This window comes from Coenobita brevimanus, chromosome 62, assembly GCF_032717465.1.
Source record: "Coenobita brevimanus isolate Jiangsu-jjx chromosome 62, ASM3271746v2, whole genome shotgun sequence".
Classification (NCBI taxonomy): Eukaryota; Metazoa; Arthropoda; class Malacostraca; order Decapoda; family Coenobitidae; genus Coenobita; species Coenobita brevimanus.
Genome location: NC_137015.1, coordinates 35,726,679 through 35,753,474, shown reverse-complemented (window position 1 = coordinate 35,753,474; position 26,796 = coordinate 35,726,679). Strand labels below are relative to the sequence as shown.

At 43.2% G+C, this 26,796-nt stretch overlaps 1 pseudogene; it reads right to left on the bottom strand.

The window, feature by feature from the left end:
• Nucleotides 1-18,129: 18,129 nt before the first annotated feature.
• On the bottom strand, nt 18,130-18,250 carry LOC145404178 (5S ribosomal RNA; annotated as a pseudogene).
• Between the last annotated feature and the right edge of the window lie 8,546 nt (nt 18,251-26,796).

The window sequence follows — 26,796 nt, the reverse complement described above, 5'->3', positions numbered from 1 at the left end:
CAAGGATGAGATGGATGGAGTGGAGAGCTATGTGAGAGCTGGGTGTGTGAGCTGGGAGCAGAGTGGTGAAATAGAGGGGAACAGAGCGACATGGAGGCGATTTGCTTGTGGCCATCCCATACGGGACTAAGGCGTCTGGCAACAGATAGGAGACATTGTTCTACCTCTCACCCTCCACTTTTTCGTTGGTCTTCCTCTTCTTTCGCACATTGGCTTGGATTCTGTTCAGTTAAAGAAACTCCTTAGCGATTTATTTTTGGATATGGGTGGTTAATATTCTTTTGTACATTACGGATGCAAAATATGGCGATACTGAAGGATTTAAAGGACTAAGAGGGCAGTAAATTGTGGCCACCAGTGACTTCACGAATTACCTATACTCCATGCTAGTAATAACAAAGTTATCCTCTGGCTTTGGGTAAACTGATGCAGTTTGTATCTGGTTGGTTACCTGTATATTTTTCTATCGTGTAGGGATAAACTAATGAGTGCAATTTGTTGTCTGGTGAGTGTGAATAAAATGATTTGTCTCTTGGTTACAAATCAGCATAATACTGAAGCTTTATTTTGGTATCAACCATTTGACTTCCGCGCACTTCAACCAGGATATGTTTTAATTTTAATTATTCATACCAACTCTTGCAGTACTAATATCTGATAACATGTAAGGTGTATCAACGTCACGTTTTCTATCATCCTGGCCACTAAGAGAGACCTTGTGGAAAAGCGACGGCAGATCTGGTGTGGTTTTACGGCATTGCTGGTGTTAGTGAAATTCCATCGTGAATTTCTGGATGTATTAGGTAAGTATTGTGAATAGAATAATGATAACTGGTTGGAGGGGAGCTATGAGATCCATAGAATGGTTGCATGTGTAAGAAGAAGAAAATACTGTCCCGAAAACATTAGTTCTTATCCTGTTGAAACTGCCTAGTATATTCTAACCGGTCTACTTTTATCCTCACTTTGTAAGTTTAGTTTTAAATTCCGCTCAGAGTCACCGGATACTTTTTTCCAGATTTTGGTAGGCATTATCATGATCAGCCAGGAGTATACATAATAGATGGCCTGCAGGGAGCTGAAGTTTTACAAAGTGCTCAGTTTTATGTTTCAGTGTTTTGATGTGACCTAAATTTTTGGACTGTAATTTCTTTCGATAATATCAAATCTCAGTGATATAGCCATTTCGGAATTTTTGTCGTTTATTACAGTCGAAGTATTTTGATTTTATTTCACAAGGTTTAGGATTTACAGTAAATTTTTACAAGTTGCCAATACACCCCCAGGTTGTGCAGTATATTTTTCTGGTAGTTTTTGATGAGAGTTGAGTGATTTTGACCATCATTTGTGTTGGAAATGCTTCATTTTGCCTCTTTTCCAATCATGAACTTTGAATGAGGAGGTGAAATGAAGCATTTCCGACAAAACGAAGGCAAAAATCACTCAAATCGCATCAAAAACCATCTGAAAAATATACTGCACAACCAGTTAACCTAACCAAACAGACCTAACCTAACCTAAGCTAACCAAACAGACTTAACCTTACCTAACCGACAAAGCGAAGGCAAAAATCACTAAAAATCGCTTGGAAAACCACCAGAAAAATATACTGCATAACTGGTTAACCTAACCAAACAGACCTAACCTAAGCGACAGAAAACAAAAGCAAAAATCGCTCAAATCGCATAAAAATATATATACTGCACAACTAGTTAACCTAACCAAAAAGATCTAAACTAACCAAACCTAACCTAACCTAACCTAATGTGCTGCAGCAAAATGCTTACCTTAGAGATATGATGGTCCAGGTTGTGCAGTATATTTTTCTGGTAGTTTGTGTTGCAATTTGAGTGAATTTTGCCCCTGTTTTCTGTTGATAATGCTTCATTTCACCTCCTCATCCAGTAATTTTATTCATGATTGGAGAGCAAAATGAAGCATTTCCGACAAAAATGAAGGTCAGAATCCCTCAAATCTCATCAATAACTACCAGAAAAAATACACCATGTTTTCTTAATAACTCAACGGTTTCCTCCAGTTCCGAGTGGAAACGCTTAGTAACGCGCAAATAATCAACATTACACCCGGTGCACAGATCACGTCCTACGTCGTCGGAAGCCATTGCGAGAAGGTTTTGAATTTTCCACCCAGAAGGAATCAAAGGCCGTGCTTCAAATTGATTGGTAGAATGCCATCACATAACATAAAGTATGCCTGTGTGTGGATGAAACAGACTAGCAGACGCATGCACAGTTGACGGAAGGAGAAACACACATACAAACGCACACATTTTTTTACATGGACTGGCTGAGTCAAGATCCAAGGTATGGTTTTTTGAGAAATTTTAATTAAATTCATTATCTCTGTAAATATCGATTTCCGAATATGGATATGGGGGTTCATTAGCATTCTTAGGTAATATACAATGCGTTTATGGAGTAAAGATCCAAGGTATGGTTTTTTGAGAAATTTTAATTAAATTCATTATCTCTGTAAATATCGATTTCCGAATATGGATATGGGGGTTCATTAGCATTCTTAGGGAATATACAATGCATTTATGGTGGTGGTATCCCTGAACTGCATATTGGCAACTTGTAAAATAATACCGGATTTACCCCTATGGCGAATGATTTAGACATTATTTTCCACTGCAATTGATCCCAAACCCCTGTTTGGGATTGAAGTCAAATGCAAAATTAAATCCTCGAAATCAACCGAAATATGTATTTTTCTTTTTTCATTTTTTCACTAGGGGAAGGATTTACCCATATTTTGAATGATTTTGAGACTAATTTCTGCCATAAACCTTTTTTTTTCTTTTATTAAATTAATCTAACCTGACCTTACATAATCAAACTTAACCTCGAACCTAAGATATATTTGCAAAGAAATGTCATAGAGAAGACCCCCGCTAAGTTGAGGAGTTTGTCGTAATAAAGGCAGAAATACCTGACGGGCTTGACTGTAAGAAATGACAGTAATATCATTTCTTCCTCATGGATTCTAACCATGATAGTGGGTTGGGCTTGGAAGGTATGGGAAAATGTGTGGTCAAAGCATGGAATCCCCTCACCTGTCTTAGGTTATTTAAAAAAAAAAAGTTTCAATTTCTAGAAATGGAATGTCTGAGTCAAGTTTTGCCAAAATTTTACTCGGATTTTCAGTTTTGGTGAAACTGGAGGAGAGTTTCCATGCCTAAAATTTACAGGTGTAAGTTTTTTCTCAGTAAATTAAATGTAATTATCGTTGTGCTAGCTTAAGAACTTGTGGAAAAGTATAATTTTGAAGATTTCAAGTATAAAACCATCAGTTTTACGCTCAAACCATGGTAAGGGGCCTCCCACGTTGTTATACCTTAAATGTGATTCAGCTCCAAAGTCAGTCCGTCATTAATCATTCGCCACTGTTAACCTAACCCAGTGTGACCTAACCAAACTAACCTGAACGACTTGGGGATGAATGAGTTTCGAGCTCTGAATTGACAAGTCCATTGTTGGACGCAACTGCCGATATCAGTTGACCTAACCGTGCTCCTGAGTAACATGCAATTTTCACTGAATTTGGATGTCAAGAATGAATTACACTCAATCCTCGTAAATCGCGTGTTTATAAATCACGGATTCGTAAATCACGGCTAAGTGGCTGTCAGACTGCCGGCACCCTTAAATCGCTGTTAAGCCACGAAAATCGCGGACCTACGCACCGGTGGGCCTTTTCCGAGGAGAATCGTAAACCGCAGCATTCAATTTGAAAATCACGACCCAACAACTAATCACCACCTGTCCCTGGTGGCAAGTGTGGGAGGCTGTGGCTCAATCAGTAGAGAGGTGGCCAGCAGTCCTGACGGACCCAGGTTCGAATCCCAGCTCGGGCAGGGAACAGTTTAAGGATTTGAATTTCATTAAATCAGGCTTTACTGATCTACCAGAAGACCCACCGACATGTCGTAAAAATACCCCCGCTAATACCAATACACCAGTCCTGCATGAGACAGCCCTAGCATGTATTCAATATGGACAGTGGGTGTTAGCGCCGAAGTGGTGACATGTAGAGGTGTATGGTATGTAGGAGGACTGCTGGGCCTTGATAGCAGGCTGTGAAGCCTATGCCCAGAGTCGGACACACAAAAAAAAAAAAAAAAAAAAAAAAAAAAAAAAAAATGTGCATACTAATGCCGCCACATTATTGTTGTTCTTCCCGCCAGTCTGCACACTATAGGCCATCGCCGTGGAGTACGAGAGCTACCTGCCGTTTTTTGTGCACTTTCCCCCCTGCCACCTACCTTCCATGGCCTCTCCCGAACCCCCGATGAAGCACTCTCAGCAATATGGCATCAAGAAGCTACCGCCGTTGTCGTACAGTCAACGTTTGGAGCTCATTTGTCGTGTTGAGAAGGGAGAGAAGTTTTCAAGGCTGGCGAAAGAGTTTGGGAAGAACGAGTGCTGAGAGGTTCTTAGTTCTTCCCGACACCACCCCACTCCATTCACTTAAGCAATATCGTCATAGGATTAAGGTGAGATCCCTTAACATGGCTTATTTCTATTAAATACATACACTGAATATTCCTAAATTTGTATGTTTGTGTTTGATGGTGCCTAGATAGGTGTAGGTAGGGTGCTGTGGGGGGTGGTTGGCCAAAGTCCAGACCCAAATTCATTTTTCACATAAGAATTATTATTTATAAACCATCGAATTTGTAAATCACGGCAGTGGTCCAGACCCAAATTGCCACAATTTACGAGGATTGAGTGTATATAATCCTCAGTATTGTAAATGATGTTTCTGCAGAATCTGAGTGTCATAAATGAATTTACAGTTAAGGCAGATATCCTTGTCATAAATTTTTCAAGATTTGTTAATGGAAGCTCTCCTGCATTTTTTTTTTTTTTTTTTTTTTTTTTAACCTAATCAGAGAGCAGTCACATCCTTTGGTTTTAACCTTCCCATTGCTTAGTATAGGTATTTGTTTAGTTCAGATATTGTGAGAGGATCATTTGCTAGTAAATGCTTGCTTTCAGACAAATTCAAAATTTCTTGTGCCCAGTCTGTTTTTACATTTTTCAAAAATGTACCCCACTAGACCGGATGTCAAATTTAACGGACACTTTGAGGGCCCCCAGCCAAACTGTCATAGATAACGGATACCATCTGGTGAATGGGAAGAACCTTGTGGACCTACCGGACAACTCTGGGCACGGCAGACACTTTTTTGCATTTATCATATACTGTCCTTTACATGGGGCGCATGATGCAGGCCCACTGGATTAACATCCTGTGGGCGAGATTACTCAGAATGCAGTTACCAACACTGGTGGCTGTTTTTCCCATCGACTTGGGCTGGTCATGAGGAAAGTGCTATGACAGTGGTGTGAATTTATGGGTTAAGTTAGTGTCAAATGGGTATAGTTATCAGTTTTAGTACTAGAATGTGCTATTTTACTAATTTAGTTTCCATTATGTGCTTGAAGTCCTACTTCAGGGGGGACCATCAGACTTTTCGGATTATCGGCTTTGTCGGATAAGGCTTTCCCCCTGGTAGATAAGGTTTAGAGAAGGGTCTGCTGTATTTGCAACAAGTTAGACTTTCATGTCTATTGGAAATTACTCATTTTTGCAATATCCACCCGACAGTCCATCTCAAGAACAGCTGGTGTTGTCATCCCATAAATGTTTTGGTCAAAGCCATTCAGAATACATTGAAATACTGGAAAGGTATAGTGTAATCCGTCCTATACCCATACTACCTCGGACAAAGGCAGTCCGGACACGTGAATTATCCAGATACAGTATGCAAAAATTAACCCAAAATTAACCCCCCAAAGCCCAGGGCCATATGTAGTGATGCAGACCATACTTTCAATAACAGCAGTACCGTACATACTAGCCTATAGATATGAAAATGTAATAATGTACCAGTAGCACAGTACAGTGATTAGCATAATACATTATGCAGTACCTGTACTGTACTGTATCATCACAATTTCCGTCTTGTTTATCCAGCACTTCCGACTCGGTTCTGTCAAAACCACATCCGGGAAATAAGACAATATCCAGCTCAGAAATGGAAGCAGTCAGTGGTACTATGCATTTTTTGGCAATAATGTGTATCATCCAGCACAGACACGGTACCCTGTTGGTGCATGGGCAGACCCCACAACACACACCAGCCAGTCACAGTGTGTTGTGGGAGCAACCCACCTGATGTGCCAAGTCAACCATCGCCCTCTCATTCCCTTCACTGGACACTGTATATTGAGGACTTAACCGTGCATTGTGCATTTGTGACCCACGCGATGGCTTCCCCCCTAGTGCCGTGACTTTGCCTGTGATTCCCCATGCCTTGCTCGTTGCTGTAATGCTGTGACTTCCCTTGTGGCCCCTCAGTGCTTCATGTCTTAGTGCTCTGAATATTGTTCTCTCGTTCTGTGTGACAACTGAGTTTGTGGCTTTTGTGGTTGTGCCGTGGTTGCTGCAGGTCCGGTATTACTGTACTATGTGTACTGTATTAATACTGTACTGTATTGTATTTTATGTTTGATTTTAATCTTTTACTCATGGGGAATATTGTAGGAAAGTTTTTAGGATGGAGGGTCAAGACAGATGGCTTAGGGTGGTGACATATTATCCAGCTCAATGCTGAGCAGATAGCCGACTGAGGGTACCAGTGCAGTATCCAGCAGGGGGTTTGGCCGATTTACACTGAATATATGAGAGGCTACTGTATATGGTAGGTTGAATTAAACCTACCGTACAGTACTGTTTGTGTAAATACTGCACTGTACTGTTCAATACTGACTAGGAGCCAACTCATAGTGGTGCCATGCACCTCAGGTGGAGTGAAGCAGCTGTAGCATTCACCCATGAGCCAAACTACCTCATCTATCCCTGCACCTTGCCCTGGGGGAGGACTGATGTGACTCTGGTGAGGCACTGTCTACCATAAGGGGTGCCATTTCCCTAAATGGTGTTATGTATTGTGCTGCACCAGTAAGACAGCCCCATAGAAGCAGTTGCTAACCTGTGGTCAGTGGGTCTTCTCAACCAGATGGACTGGGGTACGTCAGCAACAGTAATAAGATAGACTTCCTTTACCTGTAAAGAAAATAATAACAGTGGCCACTCAGAGCTGGTAAACAGGGACAGAGTGAGTCAGAGCACAGGTATGCATTTGGTACAGTAACTGGTTAGTGGTGTTGCCAGTGGGGAGGAGGATAGTGACGTTGCCACTAGTTGTCCAGCACGCTTGTAAACTAAAATGCCTGCACTATTTAGACATTTAAAATTTTATGTGAATCATGAGGCCTGGATAGTAGTGCATTCCAGATGATGACAATCTGGATACAAACAGGTTTGTTGTATTCACAACCAAACCTATCTATCTATCTATATCTATATACCTAGGCTGCTTCCCCCAAGGAAAGGGAGGTAGCTGAGACAGGACGACACACTCCCCATTTACTCATCCATTCAAACACATTCATTTGCATCTTAGCCCCAAAGGGGAGAACGGACAGATCCTCACCGCACCACACCGCACAAGAGTCAACTGCGCAATGCAATCAGTGACATCCGCAGCAGGGCCCGACAGCAGAGCTGGTTTACCCCTGCCACATCATAACAGACCCATCCCCTTACCTGCTTCTGACCTGACTAGCTGATCAGACCAAATGCGGGAGAATATCCCAGCAGGGCTGCATCATCATTTATTTATTCACAATTTCTCTCCATTTATTTCTAGCTTAATGTGGACTTAACTTAGGCATTCTTTGCTCCCATCCATCATAGAACTGATATAGGTTAACTGATTAGCACTGCCATGCTGTGAGCAATTGAAATCCAACCACTGCAATTACAAAATTTCGAAATTTTTGAAATTTACCCATGACAGTTTATAGAAAATTTCTCAATGATCATGATGAGACTACTGATCTAATATCCTAAATTCCCAAGATTCATTGGTCAAGATTCATGCTTTTGCAGCTCTTAGGCAAACCATGGACAGATGCGGTAGTTTTAAAATCTGCTGTCCCTTGAATGCACAGTATTTTACTTAGTGCCCCTCCCAGTGGGAAATGCATTGCTGCAGCGGGTGAGGGGGGCTTGTGTGTCCCATCAAATTGGTGAGTTGGACTGGAGGGGGGAGGGAGACTACTTCTTCCACCTTTCCCTTTTGAGGGGAAAGGAAGGACCACCCATGCGGGAAGGGTCACCAGGGAGGGACCAGACTAAATGACCTCCTTCCTACTGTCTTGAGAGTGGCTGGTAGTCGTTCCCTTAGCTCAAACGCTGGGGCTGTTTTACCCTCCCATGGGTTTGCTGTGCATGGCATTCTGTACTGCTGGGCAGCAGGAGCCCTGGGGGTTGAGCGATGCTGCATGTTGTATCCAGCAGCTAGGAACACACCTCTTTGGTCCTCTCTTCTGGCTAGATAGGCGGCCTGATTGAGCCTGACTAGGTCAGTTGGCTGGTCACTTGTACAATCAGGTGGGCACTGGGGAGCCTGGTAACTCCTATTGCCAAGAAGTCACCCCTGTCTGAGTCCCCTGGTGGTTACCTGCATATTCTCCCTCACTGCCTCTGGGGAGTCACAAGGGGTGTTATCCTTGGCATAGGGACTGCGTGGTGGGCAGGGGGGGAGCAAGGGTGGTAGTAGTAGTAGCAGTTGTTTCCTAGGCAGTCTGGCTGAACAGCCCCGAGTCCCACAGGAAGGCCATGGTCTGTTTGCTAGAACTTGTTGTTGATGACTTGTCGGACTTTTCATTAATTATTGCCACTCTGAATCCTTTCCAGGTCCTTGGGGACTGTCCTTTGCTCCAGCATCCAACTGAGACTTGGAGTCGTTCCCACGAGGGTGATACGGCTTTGGAGGCTCCTGCTGTTCTGTCAGAGCCTGTTTCGTATGGGAAATACCTCTTGTTGAAATCCTTCGGGGGTGGATCAGTTTTAGTTCTTGACATTTTTTACCTTTACCCAATGTTTCTCCCCGCAGCTGTGCACCTATAATTTTCTCCCAAGGGGATGATAGTATCCTGATTGAGATATCCTCCCCAGAAGATGGTAGCACTGTGTCTTTTATTCCTCATGTTACCTTTAACCGGTGTAAGAGTGTCATTTTATTCCCCCGTGATCACCTCCAATACTCGGAGGAAGTGCGATCTTCTTGCATGGTGATTGTTGAGAACTTGCAGAAAACAGATGATCTTTTGACCCAGCTCCGAACTTGTTCCTAACCATTGACCAGTTAATGTTGCATTCTTCTTTGAAACTCACTTGGCTGTTACTTTCTGTGAAGCCTTATGTGCTGACCCCAAAGTGGTGTTTCCACAGTGGAGGGTATGGACATATTAGCTGCATTTGCTGCTATGCACAGGCTGACCTTTCTGGTGTCTGTGTTTCCTGTGGTGGCTAAGCCCATGTTGGTGACTGTTCAGGACCTCTTGAACACCACCTCCATGAGGGTGCCCATGGTGCATCTTCTCGACACTGTCATCACTACAGTTTTGAAAAGCAGACCTCGTTCATTCGCACCCCTGAGAAGGTTTCATTCCCTGAGGCAAAGATGAGGGCCCAGGCACTTTCCAGCCTGGGGTTACTTATGCTTTTGTCCTTGCCAGTGCTCCTGTGTGCTGTTGTGTGTCTCAGAAGCTGCCTCGGTCGTTGCTAACGCCCACTTCTCCATCTTGTGATTTCCAGGACACCATTCCTGAGGTTCCTGCTGTTTGTGCTCCAGGCATTTCTCCACCTCCTGCACATCAGTTTCTGGCTCCACTTTCTTGGTAGAGGGTCTGTGCCCATCTGTGATGGTGGTGGCAGACGTCTATGTCAATGCATCCCCGTGTCCTGGCTTGTCTAGCCCACCTGATGGTCCTTCTGTACCTGGCAGGGACCATTGTGGCTCTCCTGACTGTCCAGATGACCTGCCACCTAAAGTTCCATTTGTGAAGTCTTGTGTGGATCTCTACCACTTATCCTGCCCTAGAGTCTCAGAGGTCTAGCCAGGTGCAGGGTGAGGCTAGTGATTCACCAGTGGTCTGACGACCACCAAGTGGTGGTGACCCCTGGTTTTTGGTGAGCCTGTTCAGCTGCATATGATCTCATCCTCACTGGGTTCTGATTCTGTGGAGTCTGCATCTTTTACTTCTGGTGGTGGCTCTGGCTGCCCCAAATTGCCTGAGGCAAACTGCATTTCACCTGCCAAACGGTTTATTCTTTTGTCTCTGAGGAAGGGCATTGCGAGTCTTTCTGTTCCCTTCTCCTCAAAGTTGCCTTCAGCTGGTCAGCACAGTTTGCAGCCTACTGGTCCAAGTAATAGAGCAAGTACACTACGAATGGTGCTGCATGTGATAGTAAGTTGAGAAATTTTTAGTGTGTGAAATAAATAAGTGAAACTCGGAACTTGAAAAATAGGTTTGGCATTACCCCCAGTGGAGAGCATGGTACTACAGATGCTGCCTAGGGCAAGGTGTAGCCTTTCTGTTGACATGAAATTAGATAATATTAAGTACCATAAGGAGGGACAGGGCCCGAGTAAGATTGCTGATGCCCTAAAGCAGCCCCAGTCCACACTGTCAGCAGTCAAAGAAATCAGATGCACATTGAATGCTGTTTGGGCAGAGTGTGACTGGAGTATTTGTACTCTTTTATGGGGCTCCTGACAGTCAAGAGCTTCCATCAATACATCCACGACCTTCCACTTAAGACAGGATTTGAGGAGGTTGATGAGGAAGGTGTGTAAGAAGTCCTGTACAGTCACACTGAACAGCAGTTCACAGAGGAGCTTATTGAGCTCAAGGAATGGGTGGTGGAGGCACAGGAAATGGGCAAGGCTGGGCAGCTTTGTGTTCTCAATATAATAATCTTGAATGAGTTCCTAGCAGTAACGGACAAGGGCATTGGGTTCATCCGGGACGAGGACCTAAACCTAGCAAGGAGTGATGCATCAGTGCATGGCATCTAACAACACTTGAAGGCACACAGGGAGCTCCAGGCAGCCAAGAAAAAGGCAGCATGGCAGACGACCATCACCTCCTTTCTCTTGCCAGCCGCACTGAGGAAGAGTCAAGGTCATCAGCAAATGGTATGCAGATGCAACATCCTGCATCACCAGCCTCTTTCATGTCTGCCGTCTTTGCCACCGCTTGGCACATCCATATACCACACCACCACACTCTCCCTCACCCTCGAGCAGCATGGAGAGCTGCCATTAGGTGACCAAGGCTGACGCATGCAAGCATGTTTGAGCTTTTAAAAACGAAATGAAGAGATAGACATGGGTAGATATCAGATTGGGGGATAAACCATTTTGGTAATACCATAGGAATGAATGATGACAACAGTTTTGTTAACTGGTCACAAAATTATCACATTCAGGCAGGAAACTCACCCATGAGTACACATGTCAATGTCCAATCTGAGACTCACATTTTTTTTTTATTCTGTTACACAACTTTAATATATTTTTCCTTAGTTTCTAGCAAGTGTTAGGAAGTGGTCAGTTAGTTTTGGTGTTTGATAAATTTTCAGACTCTTAGGGAACCATTCTCTGTTCCCTGATCAATGTGGGAGTGCATGAAGAAGTGGCATCTGTTGATTGATTGGTAATCATCATTTGATATACACCGTAGATAGCTGTATCTGTAACATCTTCAATCCAGTGACATGGTTTACTGACTTGGCATATTCTTCCGATCCCCAGATGATTTAGCCCATCTTAGGAGAGATAATTTGCAGTGAGTAGTTAACGAAGGCTATACTGTATCTAACTTCCTACAGCAAGATAAACATGAAGTGTCATCTGACATAAGGGATTAAAGATTCAAGAGCTGGCTAGAGAGTTTTCTCGTGTAAAGTGCCCCAGGAACAGATGGTAGTGTCTTATGGCCTGAATGAGCTGGAGACATATTTTTGGACTCTGTAGGCTACTGCTAGCTGTGTATAAGATTTGGTATCGATACTTCTGTCGTCATTCATACCAGCGCTGGGCAGGTGCACAAACACTTGCGCAAAGCGCAATTGCTCACCGTTGTGCTTCGGTGAATATCGTTTGCGCATTGCACACCGCATGAGACCATGCGCAATATTGCACTTTCGCACATGAAAAGGTAGGTGTGCAAGCGCGAATTTAGTTGCGCTTGCACTATTCAATTTGTGCTTGCCCACCATTTCTTAAAATGCTTCAACAGAGATAATGGATTTCAATATTTTTTACATTATTATTAGTAAATAATAAATTAAAAATATTTATTAAGAGTAGCATATGCAATTCCTTACAAAAATCATTAAAACATATTATTTAAATCAAATGTCCACAGCCTAATAATTTATTATTTATTAGGCTGTGGATATTTGATTTAAGTATGTTTTAATGATTTTTGTAAGGAATTACACGTGCTATTGTATATCTATATTAAAGTATTAAATAAAACATCTTGCAAAAATGCAGATAAAAGTAAAACTGGCAACATCACATTTCCCTGTCCCTCTGCTTTGCAGCCCACTTGCTCCTCTGTTTGACCTTCCACGAGTGAAAAAGTTACTACATGACTATTGTGATACCAACTCTGATGTATGGAAGTGAAGTTCTGACCTTGTTGGAGGGACAGAAATCAAGAGTGAGAGCTGTGGAAATAAATGAGTAATTCGAGAGGAGCATGTGGAGTTACGTGGAGAGAGAGATTGACAAATGAAGTGAAGGATCATTGTGGTGTGGTTGTTGAAGAGGAGCATGTGGAGTTACGTGGAGAGAGAGATTGACAAATGAAGTGAAGGATCATTGTGGTGTGGTTGTTGATGTGATATAGGAAGCGTTAGGAGAAACATACTGAGGTGGTTTAGTCATATGAAGAAGATGGAGAGTGAGAGACTAACAAGGAGAGTGTATGTGAGTGAGGTGGAAGAGGGAGGGGGAGGCCAAGGATGAGATGGAGGGATGGAATGGAGAAGTATATGAGAGAGGGGGATGTGACCTGGGAGCAGGGCAGTGAAATGGTGGGGGACAGGATGACTATCTAACTATCTATTGCCAGACGCCTCAATCCCGTTTGGGGTGGCCACAAACAAATTGCCTCCAAGTCGCCCTGTCCCCCGCCATTTCACTCCCCTGCTCCCAACTCACCCCCCTCTCTCATATACCTCTCCACCCCATCTCTCCATCTCATCCTCGGCCTCCCCCTCCCTCTTCCCCCCTCCACCTCACTCACATACACTCTCTTCGTCAGTCTTTCACCCTCCATCCTCTTCACATGGCCAAACCACCTCAGTGTGTTCCTCATAACGCTTCCTATCACATCCACATCCACACCACAACGCTCCTTTATATCCTCATTCGTCAGCCTGTCTCTCCATGTGACTCCACAGGCTCCTCTTAAATAACTCATTTCCACTGCTCTCACTCTTGACTTGTGTCCTTCCAACAATGTCCAAGCTTCACTTCCGTACGTTAGAGTTGATATCACAATACTGTCATGTAGTAACTTTTTCACTTCCATGCTCACTTCCCTGTTTCTTATCACTGCTTTCAAAGAACCAGCAACCTTTCTTCCCTGCTGTACCCTTTCAAGTACTTAAACGTACTCACATTTTCCAGTTCCTCACCATCCAACCTCGCTGCACATTCACTAACTTCACCTCACTCAAAGACCATCACTTTACTCTTCCCTACATTCACCTTTAGATTCCGTTTCTTACACACACACTCAAACTCATCCACCAAGCCTTGCAGCTCCCCTTCGTCTTCACTCAACAACACAGTATCATCTGCAAACAACAGTACAGGGAGTTTCCAGACACTATCCTCTCTGACCAGGGCCACTCCAACATCCACTACCCTACCTTGTACCTCTTTTATTACCCCATCCATGTACAGATTGAATAACCATGGAGACATGACACATCCCTGTTTCAACCCAACTTTCAAAGAGAAAAATTCCCTTAGTTCACCATCCACACGCACTGCAGCCTTTGCACCATCGTACATGCTCTTCACAGCATTCAACAACTTCCCATCTACTCCATATATTCTTAACATTTTCCACAATCCTTGTCTATCCACCCTGTCATATGCTTTCTCCAAATCCATGAAAGCCGCATACAACTTCTTTCCCTTCTCTAGAAACTTTTCCACTAAAGATCTAAGAATGAATATTTGATCTACACAACCTCTTCCCTTCCTAAAGCCTCCCTGTTCTTCTCCAACTAATTTCTCTGTTCTTTCTCTAAGTCTGTCAATAAGTATCCTACCATACACTTTTCCTATTATACTAAGAAGACAAATGCCCCTATGATTACCACACACTTCTTTTTCCCCTTTTCCTTTGTACAAGGGAATAATTATACCTGACTTCCAATCCTCTGGGACTCTACCTTCCTCCCAGGCCAATCTGCACATCTTCCACATCCATTCTACTACTATCTCTCCCTCATGCTTCAGCATTTCACCACACACTCCATCAATTCCTGGGGCTTTCCTTGATTTAACTTTCTTCATTGCTTCCACAACTTCTATCCTACTGGAGGCGATTTGTTGCTTGTTTATGGCCAGTGGCCACCCCTTACAGGATTAAAGCATCTGGCAATAGATAGATAGATAGAATAATAAGTAAAAGTAAGTATGCTAATTAATTTAAATATCTCAATATTTTATAGTAATTCCCACAAATAAATGCAAATGGTTTGCGCTAGCGCGTTGCGACATTGCGCAAGCTAAATATATGTCAGATTGTGCACTTGCGCAAGGTAGTGAACTATGGATTGAGCTTGCGCAAGGTCCTTTTTCGTTTGCACTGCCCACCACAGATTCATACAGCCACCAAACAATTCATACCGGTAACCAAACAAGGGTAAATATTAATGAAAATTATGACAACTATTCTGGATAGTAATTAACTGCTACAGAGACTTGTTCATTAGAAAAACTTTCTAGGATGTTTTGTAAGTACAGCCACTTGACATTGTACTGAAATTTCACTCTGTGTTTTCTTTCAGGGAGTTGTGTGATGATCAGCTGTTTGTAGAACCTAGTACCTGCCAGGACCAGATAACCCTTCATCAGAACTCCTCAAGTTTTGGGCCAAGATCAATCTTGTAGATCTCTATAGGGATGCAACCTCTTCCGCAGGACCTCATGTGAGTATTTATTACATTTCATAATTCAGAATGGTATTGTGCAGCATAGCTTGGGGACCTCTTACAGCCAAAGGTTGTTGTGAGTAGCCCTGGTCTGTCTGGCCAGGTAGACCCATCAACCGCTGGCAAGCAACCGCCTCTGCAGTGTTGTCTTGCACAGTGGACTGATGTTCCCTTATGGTAGACAGCACCTTTCCACAGCGGGCACGGGGAAGAGTGTGGAGGTATGGTTCCTGGGTGGACGTCACAGTCTGTCTCTCCACCCAGTTTTTCCACATCACCCGATTGCTTTATTATATGGTCATCACCCAGTGTTGTAAATAGTTCCCTGGGTTACAGGTAATCATTAGGCTTCTTACTCTATGTAGAGCTGCTTAAAGTGAAAGGAGAGTAATAAAAAGTGACAGGAGGAATATGAGAACTAGGAAGTGAGGAGGGCAGACTCAGAAAAAAAATAATGATAAAGATGAGGGAAGTAGTAGGGAGCACTATATCATGTGAGTGGATGATGGTTTTCACCACCTGCTACCACAGCCAGAGGTAATGTAGGTATAGGTTTGGCTGTTGTTGTTTATCAGTTCAGAGAAACTGGAATTTCACTGTTTTCTTTCAGAGTGGTATGCAGTGGCCACCTGTGCATAGGACCCAGTACCAGTACCCGCCAGGACCACTTTACATTCCTTCAGTACTCCTCCAGGCTTGGCCAAGATCCAGTAGATCTCTCATGGATGCAGTCACCTCCTCAGGATCTCATTAAGGTTATCTTGCATTTCATATTTCAGTATGTCTATACAGTGCAGCCTAGCTTTGGGCCTTTGCACAGCCAGATAGGTAATACAGGATTGGCTATAACTGTTTATATAAATCAGAGAAAATGGAATTTCACTCAGTTTTCTTTTAGGGTGTTGTATGATCAGCTGTTTGTAGGACCCAGTACCTGTAAGGACCACTTCACACTCCCTCAGTACTCTTCCAGCCTTGGCCAGGACCCAGTAGATCTCTAATGGATGTAACCACATCCGCACAACCTCGTGTAAGTTGGTCTCAGCATTTTATAATTTTATTGTATTGTGCAGAAGAACTCACATTATCCAGCCGCTGTACCTGATTTTTTCATTATTCATACATTTATTTTTTGTCCTGAAGAGCAACCGAGCACCATTGTTCACACCTGAAAGCCAGAGTCTTCTAAATTTCTCTCGACTGACGTGCTTCTTTGTTTACTTGTTTATTGTGTAACATCATCATCATCTCAGCATAAATTCTTTCTTAACCACGGGGCGTCACTTTCGTGACGCTTGGGAGCAAGGGATCATACCGCGGGGCGACACTTTTGTGATTCTGTGTTATTTTGAATTCGCCCGGGCTTTCAAGTGGTGGCTTGTATCATCTATCAGTACTGCTAATGTCCAACACTAGTCAGCACTCCTAATCTCATGTGTACTCCCATCCATTGTTAACAATTTAGCCATTTCTCCCCGTTCGTGACTCCCCTCCCTACCTCGCCTCCATTACCCTATCCTCTCGCCTGCCCGGCCGTGCTATGCTAAGTAAATCTTCCCTGGAATTTTTCACTGATTTCATCCATTGAAATAAGCCCTATGCCCTATTCTTGTACCAAATAATATATACAAGAAAGAAATAAGGTAAGTGAGAGTTCCATACACCTAGAATTGGCTAATTATCACCAGACAACACCTCACATGCATTCGTTAGCTAATTTTCGCTGTTTACTTCCCCTTGAAATATGCCGTATAATCTATTTTCGTAATAAAAATATATATAAGAAAGGAAGGGAGAAGCCTAAGTGATATTTACATTCACCTGGAACTACCTAATTATTGCAGGCCACCACACTGTATTGTACGCTAAGTAAATCTTCCCTGGAATTTTCCACTGATTTCATCCATTGAAATAAGCCCTATGCCCTATTCTTATACCAAATAATTTATACAAAAAAGAAATAAGGTAAGTGATAGTGCCATACACCTGGAATTGGCTAATTATCACCTGACAACACCTCACGTGCACTCGTTCGCTAATTTTCGCTGTTTATTTCCCCTTGAAATATGCCATATAATCTATTTTCGTAATAAATATACATATAAGGAGGGAAGGGAGAAGCCTAAGTGATATTTACATTCACCTGGAACTACCTAATTTATTATGTATTGTCTTGGTTTCCTGCCAGTCATTTCTATCTATCTATTGCCAGACGCCTCAATCCCATTTGGGGTGGCCACAAACAAATCGCCTCCAAGTTGCCCTGTCCCCCGCCATTTCACTGCCCTGCTCCCAGCTCACACCTCCCTCTCTCATATACCTCTCCACCCCATCCCTCCATCTCATCCTCGGCCTCCACCTCACTCACATACACTCTCTTCGTCAGTCTTTCACCCTCCATCCTCTCCACGTGGCCAGACCACCTCAGTGTGTTCCTCATAACGCTTCCTATCACATCCACACCACAACGCTCCTTTATATCCTCATTGCTATATATTAGCAGGTCTCACAGGGCTGAAGTTGGTAGTATTGCACTCACCCTAGCCAGGCAGCAGGAGGCCACTACTATCAGTTCACTGTCGTCTTTGAAGGTGGGAGTATGTCTGATTAGCTCCTGCTAACTTCCGCCGCTTTGTAGCCCCATGCAAAGGGCCCTGTGACCTTTACCCCCTACTAAACCTCGTGTGGAAAGAGGTAAAGGGCTGACAATTGATAGAAAGTGACTACATTCTTTTTATTGAGTAAAACAGTGCAAGTGGAATTGTAAATAATGTGTAAACAGCAACTGAAAGCAATGAATGTAAATATAAGTGAACAGTGGAAAATAGTTTTACAAGTTACTTCAAGTGACTGCATAACACAGTGTAAATAAAATTGGAATGTTTTTCATTCATTCATTGCCAGACGCCATGTATCCCAAACGGGGTGGCCAACGGCTTAGAGTTAATTGTTTTACAGGGAGGGGCACTAATCCTCCACCAACCCCACTTGACACGTAGGGCTGCCAACAGCATCTGGTGTTCCTAGGCGGTCACCCATCCAAGTACTAACCAGACCCAACGTTGCTTAACTTCGCTGATCGGACGTGAAGCGGTGTACTCAACGTGGTATGTAAATACAGTAATCCCTCCAATATCCGACATAATAGAGCCATAGGCAGGTCCGGATAGTGGTCCTGTCCGGATATTGGGCCCCAGCTTATGGACTTGTACTTATGGACCCTAACTCTGAAAAACACCTATACAACTCCCTCTGGACTTGCATTGCACCTATTTAAGACCCAAATCACACCAATAAGGGACATAAAAGACTGAAATAAATGCAAAAGAACCATAAAATGAGGTTTTAGAGGTGAGTTTATACAATATTAAACATTCTGGGTACTTACAAGTCCCTTGCTCCTGGACTGGTTTGAACCGCCAGTTTGCAGTCCACAGTTAATCCTCTGCACTCTAAATTCTAATTTCTTAACACTGCACAACACTGTAAATTCCTGTGTGTTCTAGTGGCAAGGTATTGCAGTTTATTCACTGTTTATTCACAAAAAACAGGCACCTGTGGCTTTCACTGTTATGAGTATCTTCTCTCCATCGGAGTTAAGCTGTGACTGTTGATGTTGGTGGGGTAACAGAGTTGCCAGATCGCAACAGCCACATTACCAACCTCCTCAACTTTCATTGTCAAATATAACTTTTCATTACCAAATTCGTAAAGCTAGCATATATTCTTCACTAACCCCTTAACCGCGGGTATTGTTTTGGTCTGACTGTCCTCTCCCGCGGGGGTTTCAGCCAAATGTAAACAAACCTTTAAACCTTAATAACTCTGCACAGAATAAAGCTAGAGAAAAAAAATAAGGTACCATTAGAAAGTACAAACCTTCAGCTTTCCATTGATGTAGGTTTCATGACTTCGTTGACTTTCACAGGACGGGGAGAGCCGTTAGAAGTGAGGGGTGTGAAATAACTATTTTACGCCCCACACACCAGTACCAAATGCCAACCACTCTCTCATAATAGTAATATAAACATATATGAACACTGTACATACGATAAACACCCACTCTGTGTTCACTGAGGTAGGTAAAAGGCACTTCCCTGCGGCTGCACCCGCTCTTCACTGCGGCTGCGCCTCACTTCACTGCGGCGGCACCCGCTCACTGACGTTTCCTGCGATCTTTTCATTCTTTCTAACTTCTAATATTATTTTACATATAATATGGGCAATGTACATTATATTTACAATGCACTTATTACTATATTGCGTCACTGGCGCATCACAGAATTACATAAGTGCCGCAGAATTCCACAAGTCCCGCAGATTCTCTTATTACAATATCACTTATTATACTGGCCAATATTTCCTTTATTTTCTAGGCAAAATATCCCTTATTACTACATTATCCATTATACAATTATTGGCAAAGCACGTCACTGTCGCATCACTATATATCACTGTCACTTTCAGTATTTACTCAGAGAGTGGTACTCGGCAAAGCACGGAGTTACACATAGAGCGACTTGGCATTCAAGGCACTGGTGTGTGCTCATTTTTCTCGTCGTAGGCCTTCGTGTGGTGGTTGAACATACTCTGCAGCGGCCCTGTGACAACCTGCCGCCTGCTTTAGGAGGCAGTTTCACAAGCTGGTGCCGGCTCATGTAATTGCGGCACTCAAGACGGTCAGGTTGTGTGTCAGAGTGTCGCCTCGGGATCAATGCCGTCACCTGACCAAATCGTTCAAGTAGCTGCTGCACGACAGTCTTGGAAAACTGTCTCAGTGATGGTTGCCTTATGCAAGACTTGTGTCTTGTAAAGAATGAAGGCATTGAGCATGCACATATCGAGCATGTGCAGGCAAGCCTTCCTGTACCATCGGGTGTTTCTCCTGAGACAGTCTATTTCGCCAATCATCATATCAGACTTATCAACGAGTCTCATATTTACATTATAATCAATGACGGCATCAGGCTTCATGATTGGCTCTCCCGTCCTGTAGCTGACCTTCCCAGTTCTCTTCATTTCCCCCTTGTGGATGGTGCTGATCATATTGACAACCTTCTTGTCATGCCACCTGATCGCAAGAAGCTTGTCTGACTTCTTCAGGTGAACATCTCCCCTGGATGATGATGATGCTTCGGGGAAACTTGGCCACTCTTTCCTATAGCTCCGTACAGTGCCAACAGTGCCAATGCCGTGTTCAGCAAGGTATTTGGAGAGTTTCGGTGCTGTGTAATAATTGTCTGTGTACAGCACATGATTACCACCAAAATACCTCTCCATCAGCACTTTTACCACGGAGCCAGAGAAGCCAAGGGGGTCTTTCCTGTTCACATCCATTGTGCTAGCCGAGTAAATGACAAAATCCATTATATACCCCGTCTCACAGTCACACAGCACAAAGAACTTTATCCCAAAGCGGTGGCGTTTGCTGGGGATGTACTGCCTGAATTTGAGACGTCCTCTGAACAATACCAGGGACTCGTCTATGACGACTTTCTGCATAGGCCTGAAAAATCGCATAAATCGATCCCTAATCTTGTTGAGGAAATCCCTCACTTTCCACAATGGGTCAGTTTGGGACGGGTTGTCATTGTCAGCGAAGTGCAGGTATCCAAGCAGCTGTCGGAACCGATCCCGTGACATATACTTCCCGAATATTGGGATAGTAGTTATGTCATCCACGAGCCAGTACTCCTCCAACTCATGTCTCTTTATATGGGGCATCAAAAACATGAGTGCAAAAAAACATACAGCTCTCTGATCCCGACAGGCAACCACGACACTTGCTTTGGTGAGCCGATAGGTCCCAGCCCTTGTGCTGCACACTGAGTTGCATACCTATTGGTCTCATCGCTGACATGCTGCACAATTTCATCATCAAGGAAGGCCAGGAAGTAATCAACAAACTCATCACCTGCGTTGCATGGGAAGGCAGGCTGTATTCCAGCATTTGTCATATCAAACGGTGGATTGTGTGGCTGGAAATCTCCACCGTCAGTCCAAACAAATGCATCAACTTGCCCTGTGCGTGGTTCAGTGGCAGGGGCAGGTTGCATTCCACTCTTTTCCCCGTGAGAAGGAGCTGATGTAGAGGCAATGGGTGAGGCAGGAGGCAAGCGGGAGGTGGGTGAGGCAGGAGGCAACGGGGAGGGGGGTGAGTGCGGGGGCGGTGAGTGGGGGGGTGGCGCGGGTGAGGGAACTGAGCGGGGGGCAGGCGGGGGGGTTTCTGACCTGGTGCGTGGTGAAACTTGACCCTTTCTACCCCGCTTATCACCTCGCTTATCGCCTCGCTTATCGCCCAGCTTTGCCCTCCAACTGCCACGCATCCCCTTTGTTCTAGGCCTGCCTGCACGGCCTGCACGGCCTGCCTTCCCTCGCTTTGCAGGCTTTGGTAATTCGTACTCCTCAGATGATGTAGACTGAGGAGAGGGCACGACAGATGATGATGATGATGATGTGAGGGCAATTGGGCTAGGGGAACGGGAAATTGATGGGAAATGCGTACTAGGGCCTGGTGTGGGAGACGTGAGCCTGCGCTTCACTCCCTTCCCACGTGCAATACCAGATTTGCCCATAGGAGCCTTTCCTTTCCCAGAGTAAGTTGGGAGTGGTGGGGGGGAATCAACACGATCACTTTCATCACTGTCACTATCAATGGAAAATGGTTCACCACCAGTCACTGCCAAATCATCACTGCTTGCTGTGAGTGTGTCACTTTCACTGCCACAATCAAGAGTAGTACTTACAGTTTTGTCCAGCTCAGTTCTAATTTCAGGAGTGCTCAACCCCTTCTGCCTCGCCGTCGGCAGTTCCTTTACCGGTGTAGAGGTAGAGGGAACACTAGCACTAAACATTGTAGAGGAGGAAGCGAGCGACGATGAGTCGGGACGGAGCGCCATTATCACGCACAGAGCTGGACAGATACTGACTGACGCGGGTCAGGGCAGGGGTGGGGGGGGGCCCCTCGGGGTTGGAGGAGGGAGGTGTGGGATGGCTGGCGTGAAAGAACTCGACAGCTACTCTTGCGTGAGAATATTTGCACGCCGGGAAAACGCGCAGTGTTCAAAATATTCACGATCATTCCAGAATGCCACCCGCGGTTTGGTCCAGCTTTGTCGCCATCATTCTGGAATGACACCCGCGGTTAAGGGGCTAATTATATATACAAGTGGAAATACATGTAATCACTCTCCTTATAACTAACACCATGTTGATTATTTTCGCACTATGTAGGGTAGCAGATTAATCAGAGAGAGCAAATAATCCACCATCTCCATCCTGTGTATCCTCATACATGTGAAAAATCCATTTGGTAATGCATTATTCTAATTCATTACCAAACGAATTTTTCATTACCAAATTGGCCCACACTTGGTAATGAAAAATACCAAAAAAATACCAAATGGCAACTGACAGGGGAGGGGGGAGGGGGAGGAAGGAAGGGGTGAAGGGACCATGGTGTAACAGCTGTTCGGCGCCAGGCGGGAATTTCAAATTATCGGAGGGAAAAAAGTCAGATTTTTTTCGAATTTTTTGCAGTTTTTGGTCCATTTTGGGAATATTGGATCCCAGGAGGATTATATCCGGTTAGTGGGGATGTTCGGATATTGGGCGTTCGGATATTAGAGGGATTACTGTAAATAAAATAGAGAACGTAAATAGAAATGTAAATGAGTAGTATTATAAGAATACGAGTATACAGTATATACTAGGAGTAATGAAAGTGAAAGTTTCACTCTAGCATCTATGAATACTCTGAGTTATGAGAGTGAAGGTGAAAGTGACATTCACTCTCAATGCTAGTATACAGGACGAGAAAGTGAATGCTACGTATTTTACTGAAAGAAATTGAATTCTTACAGTGACAATAAACTACTATTACTGAAGGAAACTTATGGATAAAGACTGTAGATATATATGTGTTATATGGTAACAGAAATATAAACTGTGAGTGTTTTTATGAATAATAGACAACACTAGCGGCGAACGATCGGAAGTGGGATGGTCATACGCCCTCGTAATTTTCATTGCTTTCACAGTGTTTTTTCTTTTGAAGTATGGATTCCAAACTATTTGAGAATCATAGTGTTTCTAGTGATAATATCAGGCTATGGTAATCATATTACGAGTTGTCAGGAAGTGTAAAGTGGAGACTTCGTTACCCAACTTCAGAGGTCTCCACAAGTCCAACGGTACTCAATGAAGGCTCATTAAACACCCAAGGAGAAAGCTGAAGGTATGTGCCATAAGTATATGTGATTTTAATATTCTAGGACTAATAACTGATTTTTGGCAAATATTTTTATAGAGTCTGTCGGAGCGCGAATATGCCCGCGGGAGTCGCAAGTCAAAGCAAAACAAGCCCGCGGTTTAAGGGTTAAGCGATGGAATAAAGGATGAACTCAAAATGGAGAGAGAGAAGCCACAAAAGTGAGAGAACTTGCATTACTTATGTCTTAATGCATCAGTTTTATACTACACTGAGAAATGGGTCTGAAAAGTAAGTAAAAGATCATATATTTTTTTTTTTTTATGATCTCCTCAGAAGCATTACTGTCATAAGTTGAATAAAACTGAATGCCGTAAAGTAGAATAAACTACAAAGCTCTGATCTCTGCTGAAGCATTAATCATGATAGTTTTTAACATTGTTAATGTCCTAGGTTTCTCTTGATTATAGTAAAAGCATACCGTCAGATGGGGCTATTTTGTACATTTTCGGCCATTTTTAAAACTTTTTGCTACAGAGAACACATTGTAATTAACATAGGATCCTCATTTATTTCATGGATCTAGAACAGTGCTTTGAGAATAAAATAGTGCAAAGAAAAATGTCCTGTGGTAGAAAAATATTTAAAATTCCTTTCAGCCAAACATTAAGCATTTCTACAAACACTAATGTTATAAAATATTTAAATGAAGTTTGAATATACTGAAAAAAAAAACTTAAGATGGAATTTTTGGAAATTTTTATGAATTAATTTTTTTTAATGAAATTCTTAAAATCTACTGGTATTTTTTTTTTTTTTTTTTTTTTTTTTTTCCCCCCAATAAATAACAAAGCAAGTTTAGTTATAGAATGCAGTTACAGTGACAGTTGCTTGGACCTTCTGTAGTCCATGTATCCATGAGATGCTCTGTCTTGTTGACAACGTGAGGGGCAAGCATTTGCCTGGCAGCAGTGCCAGCGAACATGATGGAGATAGTCATGCTTGTGTTCTTAACCCTCTCTGCAAACTTGATTTCCCAACTAAAGAACTGCATTTTTGATTTGTGATCATCCTGTAGCTTTGTCTCATGGTAATTTATGATGTTTGGTAGAGGAATGCCAAACAGGGAGTCTTCTAGGTGGGAGAAATAGTCTTGAATTTGCTCTTTGGTGACGGCAGCATGTTTTCGACTGATATTCTGACAGAGTCTTCTGGTAAGAATATGGCAATTCTTCTTATAAAACCCAGCAATCTGGTCCTACCCGGTAGGTTGTTGTCAAAAGGCTCAACCATCCTGGCTGTTCTGTCCAGTTGTACTTTGATGAAATTCCATAGGTCCTTGGAGTCAGATGCCAGGCCATGGTCCCCAAGAGTTGCTACATTTTGGGCAATTGCTTCTTCCTTTTCCCATGTTAGTGAAGTGGGATGTCCTGGTTGACAAATGTGCAACCCTTCAGTTGTGGCCTTCTTTCTGTCTAAGAGTGTGCTATGGGGCACATTAAACTCAATGGCAGTTTTGCAAACAGTCATCCGTCCATCCAGAACAGGTTGAACAGCTGCATTAAGGTTCTCTTGAGAGTAATTCTTAAACGTGGCAGCCCTCTCCATGGCTTACTTGTAATTTCTTACCATCAGTAGACAGGTAAATGAGAAGAAAAGGCCCTTTTAAGTTCCAAGGAGGTGCAAGGTTGAATAAACTGAAACTGCTTCAGAAATTGTGTCACTGTCCGACATAACCTTGGGCTGTTATGCATTTTTTTCGGAGGATAATTATTGATCAAATTTAATACAATATTGGGTACACAAACCTTAATAGTCTATAACCTCCAAAAAAAAGTTTGGTTGTTGTTGACTGTCTTTAAGTCTGGTATCTGCACCTTAATATTTTCTCACCAATTCTGCAGGAAAAACAGTGTCATGAGAACAAAGTATTAACAAAAGAACAGGGACTAAAACAAAGAGTAGAAAAATAACAGCTTAACAGAATTAAGGTACAAAGTATACAGCATCTCTGAAAAAAAAAAAAAATGAATATGTAAGTTAAGAGTGCTATTTTTCAGAAATTAAAGAAAAAAACATATGCAAGCAGCAGCCAGCTGTCCAAAATAGCCCCGTCTGACAGTATGTTTTTCCAAAGTAAAATACAGGGTTGTTAATTCAAAACCATGGTAAACCTGTTAATTTGTCAGTGATGAACATCAGAGATCTTTTATAAGGGTTGCACACTGGTAGGTTAACCCGTTTCGTTCGTTTTGTTTCGTTTCGTTTCGTTTCGTTTTTAAAGGCTCCAACATGCTTGTATGTGTCGGCCTTGGTCAAATCTCCCAGCCTATGTATCTCCGGAACCGCAGAAATAATCCAGTTTTTTAACTTTCTCCAAGGTAAAATTTTTGCTTACAGGTTTCAAGAGCTTGAATTTACATCTGAAAATATATTATTTCACAGACATATGACTAATGATTACTTCAGTATTGACCGTCAAAGAACGTAAAAAAATGAAACTTGTTATCCCTTGCTTATAGAGAGAGAGAGAGAGAGAATTGCACCTTTGAAGAGCTTGATTTTACACATCAGAAAATGTATATTTCACCCTTATATGTCAAATGGTTACTGCACAATCTACCATCAGAAAAAATATATATATATAAAAAATAAGGGGGAATAGGGAGGTGGAAGGAATGTGAGGGGGGCATCAGGAGGGGGGGAAAGGCAGGGAATATGTCTGCCACTCTCACCCAATACGGTCTAGAGGGGATATGGGGGTAGTTTGGGTGGGAGGGGACACAGAGGGCAGGATCCAATGGGGCAAAGGGAGTTAGGGAGATGGCCTGGGGAGGAGGGGCCCCCACATCCGGGGAGGGGGCTGGATCCTGCCTCCCACTACGTAATCTCTTAGTTTCCATTGGTGAGGTATCATTTGCATCATAAAAGAGGCGAGGTGACATTTCTCCAGTTTTTTGTAATCTACACGATCATAGGTGGGGGTGCTCACCATCCACTCACTCGATGTAGTGCTGCTCTTGGGTGTTTTGCCCTTTCCTCTCCTCCATCCTTCATTCCCTCCATCCTCTTCTGTCTTTCCTCCATTCTTTCCTCATCTTTCTGGCTACGGGTGACTTTACACTCCCTCTTCTGTCTTTCTTTCCATCATTCTTTCCACCTCCTTTTGCCTGTGGGTGACTCTACACTGAGTGACAAGCCAAATGATTTTTCCTCTACACCAGGAAATCATTTACTATGCTGGGTGGTAACCATATAACCAGATTTTGGCACCTGGTGGTTTAGTGGGTAATTATTGCACTCCAGTCAGATTGAGCTGGTGAAGGTTTATATCCAAGGGATGGTTGGGGTTTATTGCTCATGTAATGCCACTTAGGGATGAGTGAGGCTGGTCTCTCTCATCTTAAATGTCAGGACCAACTTGCCTAGCCCCAGGCTGCTACGCTTCTCATGGGGCA